Below are 12,438 nucleotides of genomic sequence, written 5' to 3'. Positions count from 1 at the left end.
TCCTTCTCTCTCTCCACAGGTGGACCCATCCATGCCCACCGGGGCCGAGGAAAAGCCCAGGCAGGTTTATCAGCACAGCAGGAAAGTCAAGCAGTTCAAGAATTAGTGTTCCCTCACAGAAGTGGGAATTCCAATCTGGATTCCTGATGTGTCTCAGGCCTCACCCAATTGAGCAGGAATGTGCCACGTGTCAGTGAAAATTCAAGGGAGTACACATCAAGTTAAGTCAGGTCAGTTTATTTGTATGGTGCTTTTAACAACAGACATTGTCACAAAGCAGCTTTACAGAAAAATAAAGACTTTAAACATATGAGCTAATTTTATCCCTAATAAATTTATTTATCCCTGATAATGAAGCCTGAGGTGATGGTGTTGAGGAAAAACTCCCTCAGATGACACGAAGAAGAAACCTCGAGAGGAACCAAACTCTAAAGGGAACCCATCCTCATCTAGGTGATAACAGATAGTGTGATTATAAATAACTAATTTCTATAACTGTGTCCTATAGAGTCAGTCTAACCAGGAAATTCATTATAGTTTAACAGAAAGTCTATTTTGTTGAAGTTATCAACTGTTCATTGATGGAGACTTGAGTGTAAAACTGTTCATGACAACTGTAGTCCTAAAGTTATCATGGGGATTGGAGTCTGAAACCATCGAAGTAAAACTGTAAGTGTCCAGAGTCGTCTTCTAAGTGTGTCTTTAGACTATCCATATGGGGGCCGTCCTCCACAGGAGCGATGTGATGAGACCCCAGCCAGAAGTAGGGCATCAGGATGGATCAGGCAGGTCTGAGGAGCAGGAGGGGTCAGCATCACATCAGGCCTTGGGGTATAACCAGACCACAGGCCATCAAAGCCTGATTCAAAGCATAGCATTAGGAAATGCAAAGTGTCCATCATAATTAAATTCAGAGTCAAAAAAACTGTGGAGGTAGCAGTTTGTCCTTGTGTCACCCATCCAATAATTTGGAAGGCAAATTGGCCAGGGTTTCAGGCTTTAGTAAACCGCATATTGACTGCATATATATAAACCAAAATAAAATGTACCTTTGAGTTGTCGCAAGCCTGTGTCCCATTTCCTCATTTCCCCAGAACCATGAGACGGCTACAAAAGTATTCATGGAAATAAAGTGTTTGTGTTAATAAAATGTTTATTTATACAAACATTTTATTTAATCATTATTTCTTTCTCTTATTTTAATAGTGTGTTTTAATTGTATTTATAGCATGATAATGTCTTTTTATTGTAAGTTTTGGCACCCCAAACACCCTGAATAGCCCGAAACCTCAAGAAGAATCACAGCATTAACAGGAACTAATTGTACTCAGGGGGCGGGGCTAGCAGCACTGCATGTTGCGGGGCTAGCAGCACTGCATGTACGCCTACCATGTCACATAATGTGCAACACTACACACACACACACACACACACAATCACTAATTTTCATAAATTTGTGGTTTGTCCAATAAGTGTGCTGTTTTATTTCTTAAAATTCACACAGGTTTTATTTTTGAGAAAAATAAGACGAGCAAATCAGTTTGACTAACAAATGCCTCACAACCATTCTTTCTTTCTTTCTTTCTTTCTTTCTTTCTCTCTTCTTATTTGTATATCCATTATTTATGTATTTGTTTGTTTGTTTGTGTTCATTTTTATTTATAAACCTCATATTGTGTCTGCAGGGGCGGCACGGTGGTGTAGTGGTTAGCGCTGTCGCCTCACAGCAAGAAGGTCCGGGTTCGAGCCCCGTGGCCGGCGAGGGCCTTTCTGTGTGGAGTTTGCATGTTCTCCCCGTGTCCGCGTGGGTTTCCTCCGGGTGCTCCGGTTTCCCCCACAGTCCAAAGACATGCAGGTTAGGTTAACTGGTGACTCTAAATTGAGCGTAGGTGTGAGTGTGAATGGTTGTCTGTGTCTATGTGTCAGCCCTGTGATGACCTGGCGACTTGTCCAGGGTGTACCCCGCCTTTCGCCCGTAGTCAGCTGGGATAGGCTCCAGCTTGCCTGCAACCCTGTAGGACAGGATAAAGCGGCTAGAGATAATGAGATGAGATATTGTGTCTGCATTATAATATAATTATGTGATAAATTCACAGAATGATAACAGAATATCAAACCCAATCTGAAAATATCCTCACATTATCTGAACATGAAACATGAAGCACTTTTCTCTCCACATGGAAATAACGTGACAATAAACGTTTATTTCAGTTTGTTTCAGATGATAGTTGACAGATGAATCTGTCGATTAAACTCATGTGTGTGAGATTCAGACTGACTTTGCCAGACGATGTTGGGTTGTTGTTTTTTTAGTTGAGAGAGCTGGGAGGAAAGCAGACTTTGCTTCACTGAAGTCATGACCAACAAAGAAAAAAAATAAAATAATGACATCATCAGAAACACAGGATGATGAAGAACAGACCGCGATACACACACTCAGTGTTACAGCTGGAGGGAAAGGGCAGGGTCTGGTCCAGGTCACTACACTCACATGGCCTGTGTGTGTGTGTGTGTGTGTGTGTGTGTGTGTGTGTGTGTGTGTGTGTGTGTGTGTGTGTAATTCACATATCTCTGGATGCTGTGGTTGTTTTTCATCCGTGTTTTAACAGCATGAATAATGTAAAAACTAATCTGTGTCTGGTTTAATAAAATAATGTATGACATCATAGCGAGCAATGATAATCAAGACACAAGCCCCGCCCATCAGGCCCTGATTTGCATTTGTTATGCATACAACTTGTCCCAATTTTTACTTAAAGACATGTAATTTACATTAAACACACTCCATTTTACTTTCATATATATCTCACTGATATTAACCACCCTTCAATTTACTCCAAATGCATCTCATTTACATTAACCACGCCCCAATTTACTCTCATCTCCTGTATATCTGATTTCATCTAAATCATAATAAATTATGAATGATCCTCACATTTCTATTTCTGTTTCTGGTTGAGAGTATGCTGTGTGTGTTTTGGCTGCAACTTCTCACTGGAGACTTTTCTTTTTCTTCTCTCTCTCTTTTTCATTTTGTATTTGCATGTTTTGATGTTTGTTCTCTGTTTTAATGTTTTGCTGATTTTGTCTTTTTGTCTGCCAGTTGTGGTGCAGCTCCAGACTCAGTTGTGGGCATCAGTTTCCTCAGGCCTTGGTCTGCCATGAGTGATGTGTGTTCTACTCACTATAGACTGCGATGTACTTATTGCTCTCGTCAACTTCAGTGTTGCCCAGCACTCTGTGTAGCGATGGTTCTATGCTCAGTTTATGGATCCATGGCGTGGTGTTCCAAGTGCAGTTGCCTGGTGACATTGTGGGACAAACTTGTGTGGGTCACAGCTGTGTGGGACAAACCTGTGTGGGTCAAAGCTGTGTAGGACAGACCTGCGTGGGACATACCTGTGTGGGACATACCTGTGTGGGACATGTCTGTGTGGGACAGAACTGTGTGAGACAGAACTGTGTGAGACAGACCTGTGTGGGACAGACCTGTGTGGAACATATCTGTGTGGGACAGACCTGTGTGGGACATGTCTTTGAAAGACAAACCTGTGTGGGACAGACCTGTGTGGGACATATCTTTGTGGAACATATCTGTGTGGGACAGACCTGTGTGGGACAGACTTGTGTGGGTCAAACCTGTGTGGGACATATCTTTGTGGGACAGACCTGTGTGGGACATATATTTGTGGGACAGACCTGTGTGGGACATATCTGTGTGAGACAGGCCTGTGTGGGACATATCTGTGTGACACAGGCCTGTGTGGGACAGACCTGTGTGGGACATATCTGTGTGGGTCAAACCTGTGTGGGACAGATCTGTGTGAAACATATCTGTGTGGGACAGACCTGTGTGGGACATGTCTTTGAGAGACAAACCTGTGTGGGACAGACCTGTGTGGGACATATCTTTGTGGAACATATCTGTGTGGGACAGACCTGTGTGGGACAGACTTGTGTGGGTCAAACCTGTGTGGGACATATCTTTGTGGGACAGACCTATGTGGGACATATCTTTGTGGGACAGACCTGTGTGGGACATATCTGTGTGAGACAGGCCTGTGTGGGACATATCTGTGTGGGACAGACCTGTGTGGGTCAAACCTGTGTGGGACATACCTGTGTGGGACATACCTTTGTGGGACAGACCTGTGTGGGACATATCTTTGTGGGACAGACCTGTGTGGGACATATCTGTGTGAGACAGACCTGTGTGGGACATATCTGTGTGGGACAGACTTGTGTGGGACATATCTGTGTGGGACATGTCTTTGGTGAGACAAACCTGTGTGGGACATACCTTTGTGGGACAGACTTGTGTGGGACATATCTGTGTGGGTCAAACCTGTGTGGGACATATCTGTGTGAGACAGACCTGTGTGGGACATATCTGTGTGGGACAGACTTGTGTGGGACATATCTGTGTGGGACATGTCTTTGGTGAGACAAACCTGTGTGGGACAGACCTGTGTGGGACAGACTTGTGTGGGACATATCTGTGTGGGTCAAACCTGTGTGGGACAGACCTGTGTGGGACAGACCTGTGTGGGACATATCTTTGTGAGATAGACCTGTGTGGGACATATCTCTGTGGGACATATCTGTGTGGGACTGTAACATATCCCTGATGTGGGTGGAGTATGGCAGGTGGGAGTTGATGTTCACACACACTTTATTTCACTTATTTTTTTAGCTTTTCAGCTTCACTCACTCACACAGTCACACATGCAACACACACGCATGTGTTCTGGTCAGGAGAGCTCCCTCTTTCTCATCTCTCCCTTCTTTTCTATCCTCTGTCACTGCAACACAGACATACAACATTAATTAACCACAAGTGCACTGACTTTGCCACTCACCTTCCCTGGCCTCGCCCTCCATTCACAAACTGACACTAGGCCATGCCCCCACTGCCACATACCCCCACCACCCAACTCAGGCCAAGGAGCCGTCCAGCCTACAGCGGACTCCCCCCCCCCCCCCCCGACGGGACAGGAAGTCCGCCACTACCATCTGCACCCCTGGCCTGTGGACCACCTCAAATTTAAATAGCTGGAGGGCTAGATACCAATGGGTGATCCATGCATTGGCATCTTTCATGTGGTGGAGCCACTGGAGGAGTGCGTGGTCCAAACAGAGGGTGAAAGGGTGCCCCAGCAGGTAGTACTGGAGGGCGAGGACTGCCCACTTGATGGCCAAGCACTCTTTCTCGATGGTGCTGTACCTACTCTCGTGCATCGAGAGCTTGGCTGATGTACAGCATGGGGCACTCCTCACCCTCTACCTTCTGGGACAAAATGGCCCCCAGCCCTCTGTCCAATGCATCTGTCTGTAAAATAAAGGGGAGAGAGAAGTTAGGGGAGTGTAAGAGTGGCCCCCCACACAGTGCAGCCATTACCCTGGTGAAAGCCTGTTGGCACTACTCCGTCCACTGCACTGGATCTGGTGCTCCCTTTTTAGTGAAATCAGTCAGCAGGCTGGTGGCATCCGAATAATTAGGCATGAACCTACTATAGTAGCCAGCCCCAGGAACTGTCTCACCCCCTTTTTGGTCTTAGGCCTTGGGCAGGCTGCAATCACTGCTGTCTGATCAATTTGGGGATGCACCTGCCCGTGATCCAAGTGGAAACCCAGATACCATACTTCCACCCGCCCAATTGCACCTTTTTTCAGGTTGGCTGTGAGACCTGCTCGCCTCAGTGACTCTAGGATGGCCTTAAGGTGTTCTATGTGCCATGGCCAGTCACTGCTATATATCATCTAAGTAGGCTGCCGCATAGGTGGCGTGGGGGTGGAGGATCTTGTCCATGAGCCACTGGAACGTTGCAGGAGCCCCAATCAATCCAAAAGGAAGCGTGACAAACTGGTGTAATCCAAATGGTGTGGAAAAAGTTGTTTTCTCTCAGGATAGAGGAGTCAAGGGGATCTGCCAATATCCCTTCATCAAATCCAGTGTTGAATAGAAGCGAGCAGCACCTAACCGATTGAGCAACTCATCAATGTGAGGCATTGGGTACAAGTTGAATTTAGACACTGTGTTGACTCTTTTATAGTCCACACAGAACTGGACTGACCTGTCAGCCTTGGGTACCAGGACCACCGGGCTGCTCCAGTCACTGTGTGACTCCTCGATTATGCCCATGCTGAGCATGGCCTTGAGTTTGTCCCAAACCACATTTTTTTGTGTGTTTTGGTAAGCGGTAAGGGTGGCTACACACCACCACCCATCGGGGCATTTCAATGTGGTGTTCTATGAGGTGGGTGCAGCTGGGAAGGGGCAAGAACACGTCAGAAAATTCCTCCTGCAACTTGGCTACCTCTGTGAGCTGGGCCAGTGAGAGGTGGTCTCCACAAGGGACCGGAGTGGTTCGGGTAGTGATTTTGGTTGTTTTTACCTCTGGCCCCAGCTCCGCCTTCTCTGTAGCTACCAACACCACAGGGCCCCCCTCATTCCAATGCTTTAATAGGCTGAGATGGTATATTTGTAGAGCCCCACCCCATCCATTTGCCTCACTTCATAGTCAACGTCCCTGACTCACCGTGTGAGCTCAAAGGGCCCTTGCCACTTGGCGACTAACTTGGAACTCGACGTGGGCAATAATATGAGTACTTTGTCTCCCGGAATGAACTCTCTAAGGCGCATGCCCCTGTCATACAGCTGGGCTTGACGTTCTTGTGCCTGCTGCAAATTCTCCTGGGTTTAGTGTGTGAGGATGTGGACCTTTGCATGTAGATCAAGAACATATTGCATTTCGTTCTTACTAGGTGAAGGTCCCTCCTCCCAATTTTCCTACAGCATGTGCAAGATGCCACATAGCTTTCGCCCATATAATAATTCAAACAGGGAAAATCCCGTGGAGGCTTGCGGGACCTCTCATATTGCAAATAACAGGGGCTCGAGCCATCTGTCCCAATTACATGTGTCTTCACTTACAAACTTCTGAATTGCATTTTTAAATGTTTGATTAAACCTCACTACCAAACCATCCGTTTGTGGGTGATAAACACTGGTACGGATAGATTTAGTTCCCAACAATCCATACAGTTTGCGCAGTGTGCATGACATAAACGAAGTGCCTTGGTCTGTCAGGATTTCTTTCGGAATCCTGACCCGGGAGATAATATGGAAGAGCGCTTCTGCAATACTGCAAGCTTAGATATTATGGAGAGGTACCGCTTCTGGATATCGCATTGCATAGTCCACCAGAACTAAAATAAAGCAATATCCTCGTGCTGACCAATCTAATGGCCTGACAAGATCCATAGCAATTCTTTTGAAGGGGATCTCGATCAGAGGGGAAGGGCACAAAGGCGCTTTTGGAGTGGCCATGGGATTTACTAATTGGCATTTGCACCACACCGCACACCACCGACAAACGTCCCCACAAATCCCTGGCCAATAGAACTGGGCCATTATTCGGGCTAGTGTTTTATCCTGCCCTAAGTGTTTGGCCATGAGATTAAAGTGAGCCACATGGAATACGAGTTCCCTATGGCTCTTAGGGATCAACAACTGCATTATTTGTTCACTGGTTTGAGTGTCCTGTGTCACTCAATACAGTCTATCTTTAATAATTGCAAAGTACAGGAAGAAAGGTGCCACATTTGGCTGGAGAGTTTGACCATCGATTACTCTCACTTGGTCAAATGCATGCCGCAGAGTCTAGTCTCATGACTGCTCTAAAGGGAAATCCTTGAGGGAGTCCTTGAGAGCGGGAGGAGGGGAGGGCTGCTCCTCACTCCTTGTCTCCTCCTGACATGGTGATGACGTGGACGGCTCTGAGACAGCTTCTCCAGTCAATGCCACACTGGGATCCCCCTGTGGTGTTTTACAGCAGGACCCACTCCCTACTATGTATTCCATTAAAGTTCAAAACCCTGGCCAATCAGTCCCCAAAATCAGTGAGTAGGTGAGACGAGGATTAACCGCTGCCTTAACTGTATGCTTTTGGCCACGGAATAGAATATGGACAGACACTAGAGGATAATTGTGAACATCCCCATGCACACACAACAAATTCACCACTTGTGCTCTCCCCAATGCTTCACCTTGCACCACGCATTGGTGAATTGAGGTCTGATTACAACCGGAATCCACCAACGCGTGATATGTATCCCCATGAACGCTTACCGGTATGCAATATGTTCTGGCCCGATCGGGGGTGATGTCTAGTGCATCAGGGATGCGGATCACAGTTCCCACCTCCTTTGTGGAGCCCTGGCTTGGGAGATGCTCCGGCTCCCCACCACGCCAGCACACTGGCCCAGGCTTTCCATCTGCACCAGCGTAATGAGTGTCACTCACCTGAGGGGGAGAATACACAGACACAGAAGAAGGAGATGGGAGAACACAGCGGGTGTGATGGGCCAGCTGGGGAGGAGCCGGCCACCACCTCCGCAGTGGGGGAACGGGGTGGGGGGGGGGGAGGAAAGAGAGGAAGAAAATGAGAAGAGTCACCTCGTCTGCCTGCCATGGGAACTGCCTCCAGATGGTCCTCTGCCAACTTGATGGCTCATTCTAGCGACACCAAGCAATGACACTGGACCCATTCCGCCATTCTTTCCAGAAGTCGAGAGGTGAACTGTTCCAGTGTCACCAGATTGATGATCTCATTGGCGTCGCAGTCTTCTTCCCTCAGCCACCAACGGCAGGCATCCCAGAGTTGCTGGTCAAATGCAAACAGCCGGCCAACCTCCTCCAATGTCAGCGTCCGGAAGCACTGGTGATATTGTTCTGGGAAGCGGCCAACACGATGAGGATGGCTTTCTTCAGGTTGGCGTACATGAACCGGCTGTCAGCAGGAAGCTGTAGCGCTGTGAGTTGCGCCTTGCCAGTCAGAAGCGGGAGAAGGCACGCCACACACTGCTCGAGCGGCCACCCCCACATTTTGACCGCTTGCTCAAAGAGAGTGAGGAAAGTTTCCGGATTGTCCTGCATGCCCATCTTCATTAGGGTGATGTGAGGAGGGTCCACTGTGGTGATGGTCGAAGCCCCTGCTGATGAGAGCAGATGCAGGAACGCCTGGCGATCTTCCTGCTGGGCCAGCAGCAAGGCTTCAAAGCGTTACTCTTGCTCCTTCCGGAGGGCGGTCAGTGCTTGATGCTGGGCGGTAGCAAGGGCATGGATGAGCTCTTTGAATGGGGAGGACTCCATGTGGTGGTTCCCTTCTATACTCCTGGGTTTCAGCACCACTGTAACACGTCCCTGATGTGGGTGGAGTACAGAAGCATGGCTGATGGGAGTTGATGTTCAAACACACTTTATTTCACTTATTTTCTTAGCTTTTCAGCTTCACTCACTCACACAGTCACACACGCAACACACACATGTGCTTTGGTAGGGATAGCTCCCTCTTTCTGCTCTCTCCCTTCTTTTCTATCCTCTATCACTGCAACACAGACACACAACATTAATTAACCGCAGGTGCATTCTTCTTTTTCGAGTCCATTGCAATCTCAGATGTCGTTCTGCCAGTATTGGACACAGGCCACAGCTGATGGGGTAGGTTCTGCCAGGTCTTCTGTTGTTGATCCTGGGATTGAGATGCTGGCCTCTTCTGCCCCTCGGACCTGCTTGATCCATCCTGGTGCCCTGTGTCTGGTCGGAGTTTTATCGCACCGCTCCTGTGAAGGACGGCCCCATGAGGACAGTTGAGGGTTATACCTGTTAAAACTGTTAATATTATAGTCAGGCTGTCTGTTGTTGCCCAAATGAGGATGGGTTCCCTTTTGAGTCTGGTTCCTCTCGAGGTTTCTTCCTCATGTCATCTGAGGGAGTTTTTCCTTGCCACCATCTCCACAGGCTTGCTCATTGGGGATACATTAGGGATAAAATTAGCTCATGTTTTAAGTCGTTCAAATTCTGTAAAGCTGCTTTGCGACAATGTTTATTGTTAAAAGCACTATACAAATAAACTTGATTTGATTTGATTTGATTCTGGACTGCACCGGGGAGCATCAACACATTCCAATAGATGGGACATTGTCTGCACTGATCCGCAGCTGCACGTGTCTTCTGTTGTGTACTTCCAAGCTTTCATCAGTGCTTTGCACCTCCCCTGTTCTACACACAGTCTGTTTAGTGACTTCCAGGTTAGCCAGCCAAGGTCGTGGCCACTAGCAAGGCTTTCTGTGGGTGTGATTCCTCTGTCCAACCATTCAAGTGTTTGTGTGTCATAAGTTTGCCATTCATCTTTCCAGATGTTGGCCCTTGCTTCCTGTTTGGTTGTCTGGAGGAGCAGGACTGTTTGCATGAAGCTGGCTCTGGATGGAAGCCTGCGTTGGGGTGCTACATACCCATGCAAGGGGTGTCTGGCGTCTGTCTCCTGTGTTCTCCGCTCATCTTGAGCGATAGCTGATCATCTGATGTGTGGGGGAGAGATGCCGGCTAACGCATAGAGGCACGGGATAGGTGTTGTCTTGACACATCCCGTGATAATGCGACAGGTGTCATTTAGGGCTGTGCCGACCAGTTTGGTGTGGCGTGATCAGCTCCAGCTTGAACAGGCGTACTCTGCTGTGGAGAAACAGTGCAATGGCAGTTGCATGGATTGTTGGTGGGTCTGCGCCCCACTTGGAGCTCACTAGTTTAAGCAGGATGTTGTTGTAGGTGTTGATCTTGGCTTTGGTGTTTTTCATGTGTTTCTTAAAGGAGAGTGTCCTATCAAGTGTAACTCCAAGGTACATTGGGTGTGGATGGTTAGAAAGTTTGTGGCCATCCCAAGTGATGCTCAGTTCTTTTTTGGCATCTCGGCTTCTCAGGTGGAAACTCCATAGTTGGGTTTTTAATGGGTTGGTTTAAGGTGGTTCTTACTGTAATAGCTTGAGATGTCTTGGAGAGCACTTTCAAGGACAAACTCAATTTTCCAGAAGTCAACTTGTTGGGTGGTGATGCAGAGGTCATCTGCGGAGATGAAACGCTGGCATTCTGGGGGCAGTGGCTGATCATTTGTGTATATATTGAAAAGGAGAGGGGCTAGTATGCTACCTTGTGGTAGGCTGTTCTTTTGGGCTTTCCATTTACTCCTCTGGTCATTCAGCTGGACATAGAAGTGCCTGTTGTTGAGAAGGTTCTTGATCACTTGACACAAGTTCAGGTCACTGGTCATGTCAAGTAGTTTCCTGACCATTGCACGATGTTGGACAGTATCATAGGCTGCAGTCAGATCTATAAATGCTGCTCCAGTTACTAGTTTGCCTTCAAACCCATCCTCAATGTGTTGGATGAGTTTGAGTAGCTGTTCAGCGCAAGAGCATCCAGGATGAAAGCCAGCTTGATCTTTAGTCAGCTTGGTGTCTATGAGTGGCATGAGGCATTGTAGTAGCAGTCTCTCATAGAGCTTGTAAGTGATACAGAGGAGGGAGATGGGGCAGTAGTTATTTGGGGATGATGGATCTTTGCCGGATTTGGGGATTGCAACAACTTTGGCCTTTCTCCAGACAGGAGGGATGGTTTTCTGTGCCATACATGTATTTATCATCTCCAGGAGCCAGGTCTTTGTATGAGATCCCAGGTGCTGTAGCATTTCCACCAGTATGTCATCAATCCCTGCTGCTTTCCTGGCTTTCAGCTTTCCCATTGCAGTTTTGAGTTCTTCTATATCAAAGGGTTTGGTGAGAGGACTGGCTGGTTGTGGCTGGTCTGATACCACAGTATGGCGGTGTTCTCCTGTGGGACAGCGGCAATTTTGGCTATGGACATTAGCCACCAGCTGTGATGCAACAGAATTTGCTGTGACCATTGCATTTATGGGAGGTGTGGTGTAGTCTTTGCCAAGACAGTGGATTGTGGCCCATGCCTTCCTGCTGTTGTTTGTCATATTGGTGTTTTCTATCATCTCCTTCCAAACCTTCCTTCATTCTTCCCTGACTTCACAAATCAAGGTCTCTCCAAGTTCCATGGTGGTAGAGGAGTAAGGGCCCTTGTTATATTCCTCATGATAGGTTCTCAGCAGGTCGGTGGATGCTTCTGATGGCCTAAGAATATACTGTGTCGGACATATTCTGGGTATGTGATGTCTGGCTGCCCTCTTCACCAAGTCTGTGAAGTTGGTGTAGTTATTGGGGTGCGGTGGTATGTTGGATATGGAGTGCTCAATCTTCTTTTGGAATGACAACCAGTCAGCTTTCTGCAGGTTAAACCTTCTGCAGAAAGGGATGGTTGTTGCTTGGAGTGCAGATCTGACTGTGATGGCAATTGGTCAGTGCTGGGTATGAGGGATGGGATCCAGGACTTCCTTCACACTTCTGGAAGCGATTTCACTGCTCACACAGGCAAAGTCTGGGTTATATCCCTGTTTCCATCTGGTGCTGTGGAAAGACTTGGGTAGTTTGGCATTGTGGATTAGTGTCAGGTGTTTGGACTTAAGCCAGGTTTCAACTTCATCTCCATCTTGGTTGTTGCTCTCATAGCCCCATGATGTGCTGTGGGCATTGAAG

The sequence above is a fragment of the Neoarius graeffei genome, chromosome 7, assembly GCF_027579695.1.
Source record: "Neoarius graeffei isolate fNeoGra1 chromosome 7, fNeoGra1.pri, whole genome shotgun sequence".
Classification (NCBI taxonomy): Eukaryota; Metazoa; Chordata; class Actinopteri; order Siluriformes; family Ariidae; genus Neoarius; species Neoarius graeffei.
The sequence above is the reverse complement of the archived record's forward strand: the minus strand, read 5'-3'. Positions refer to the sequence as shown.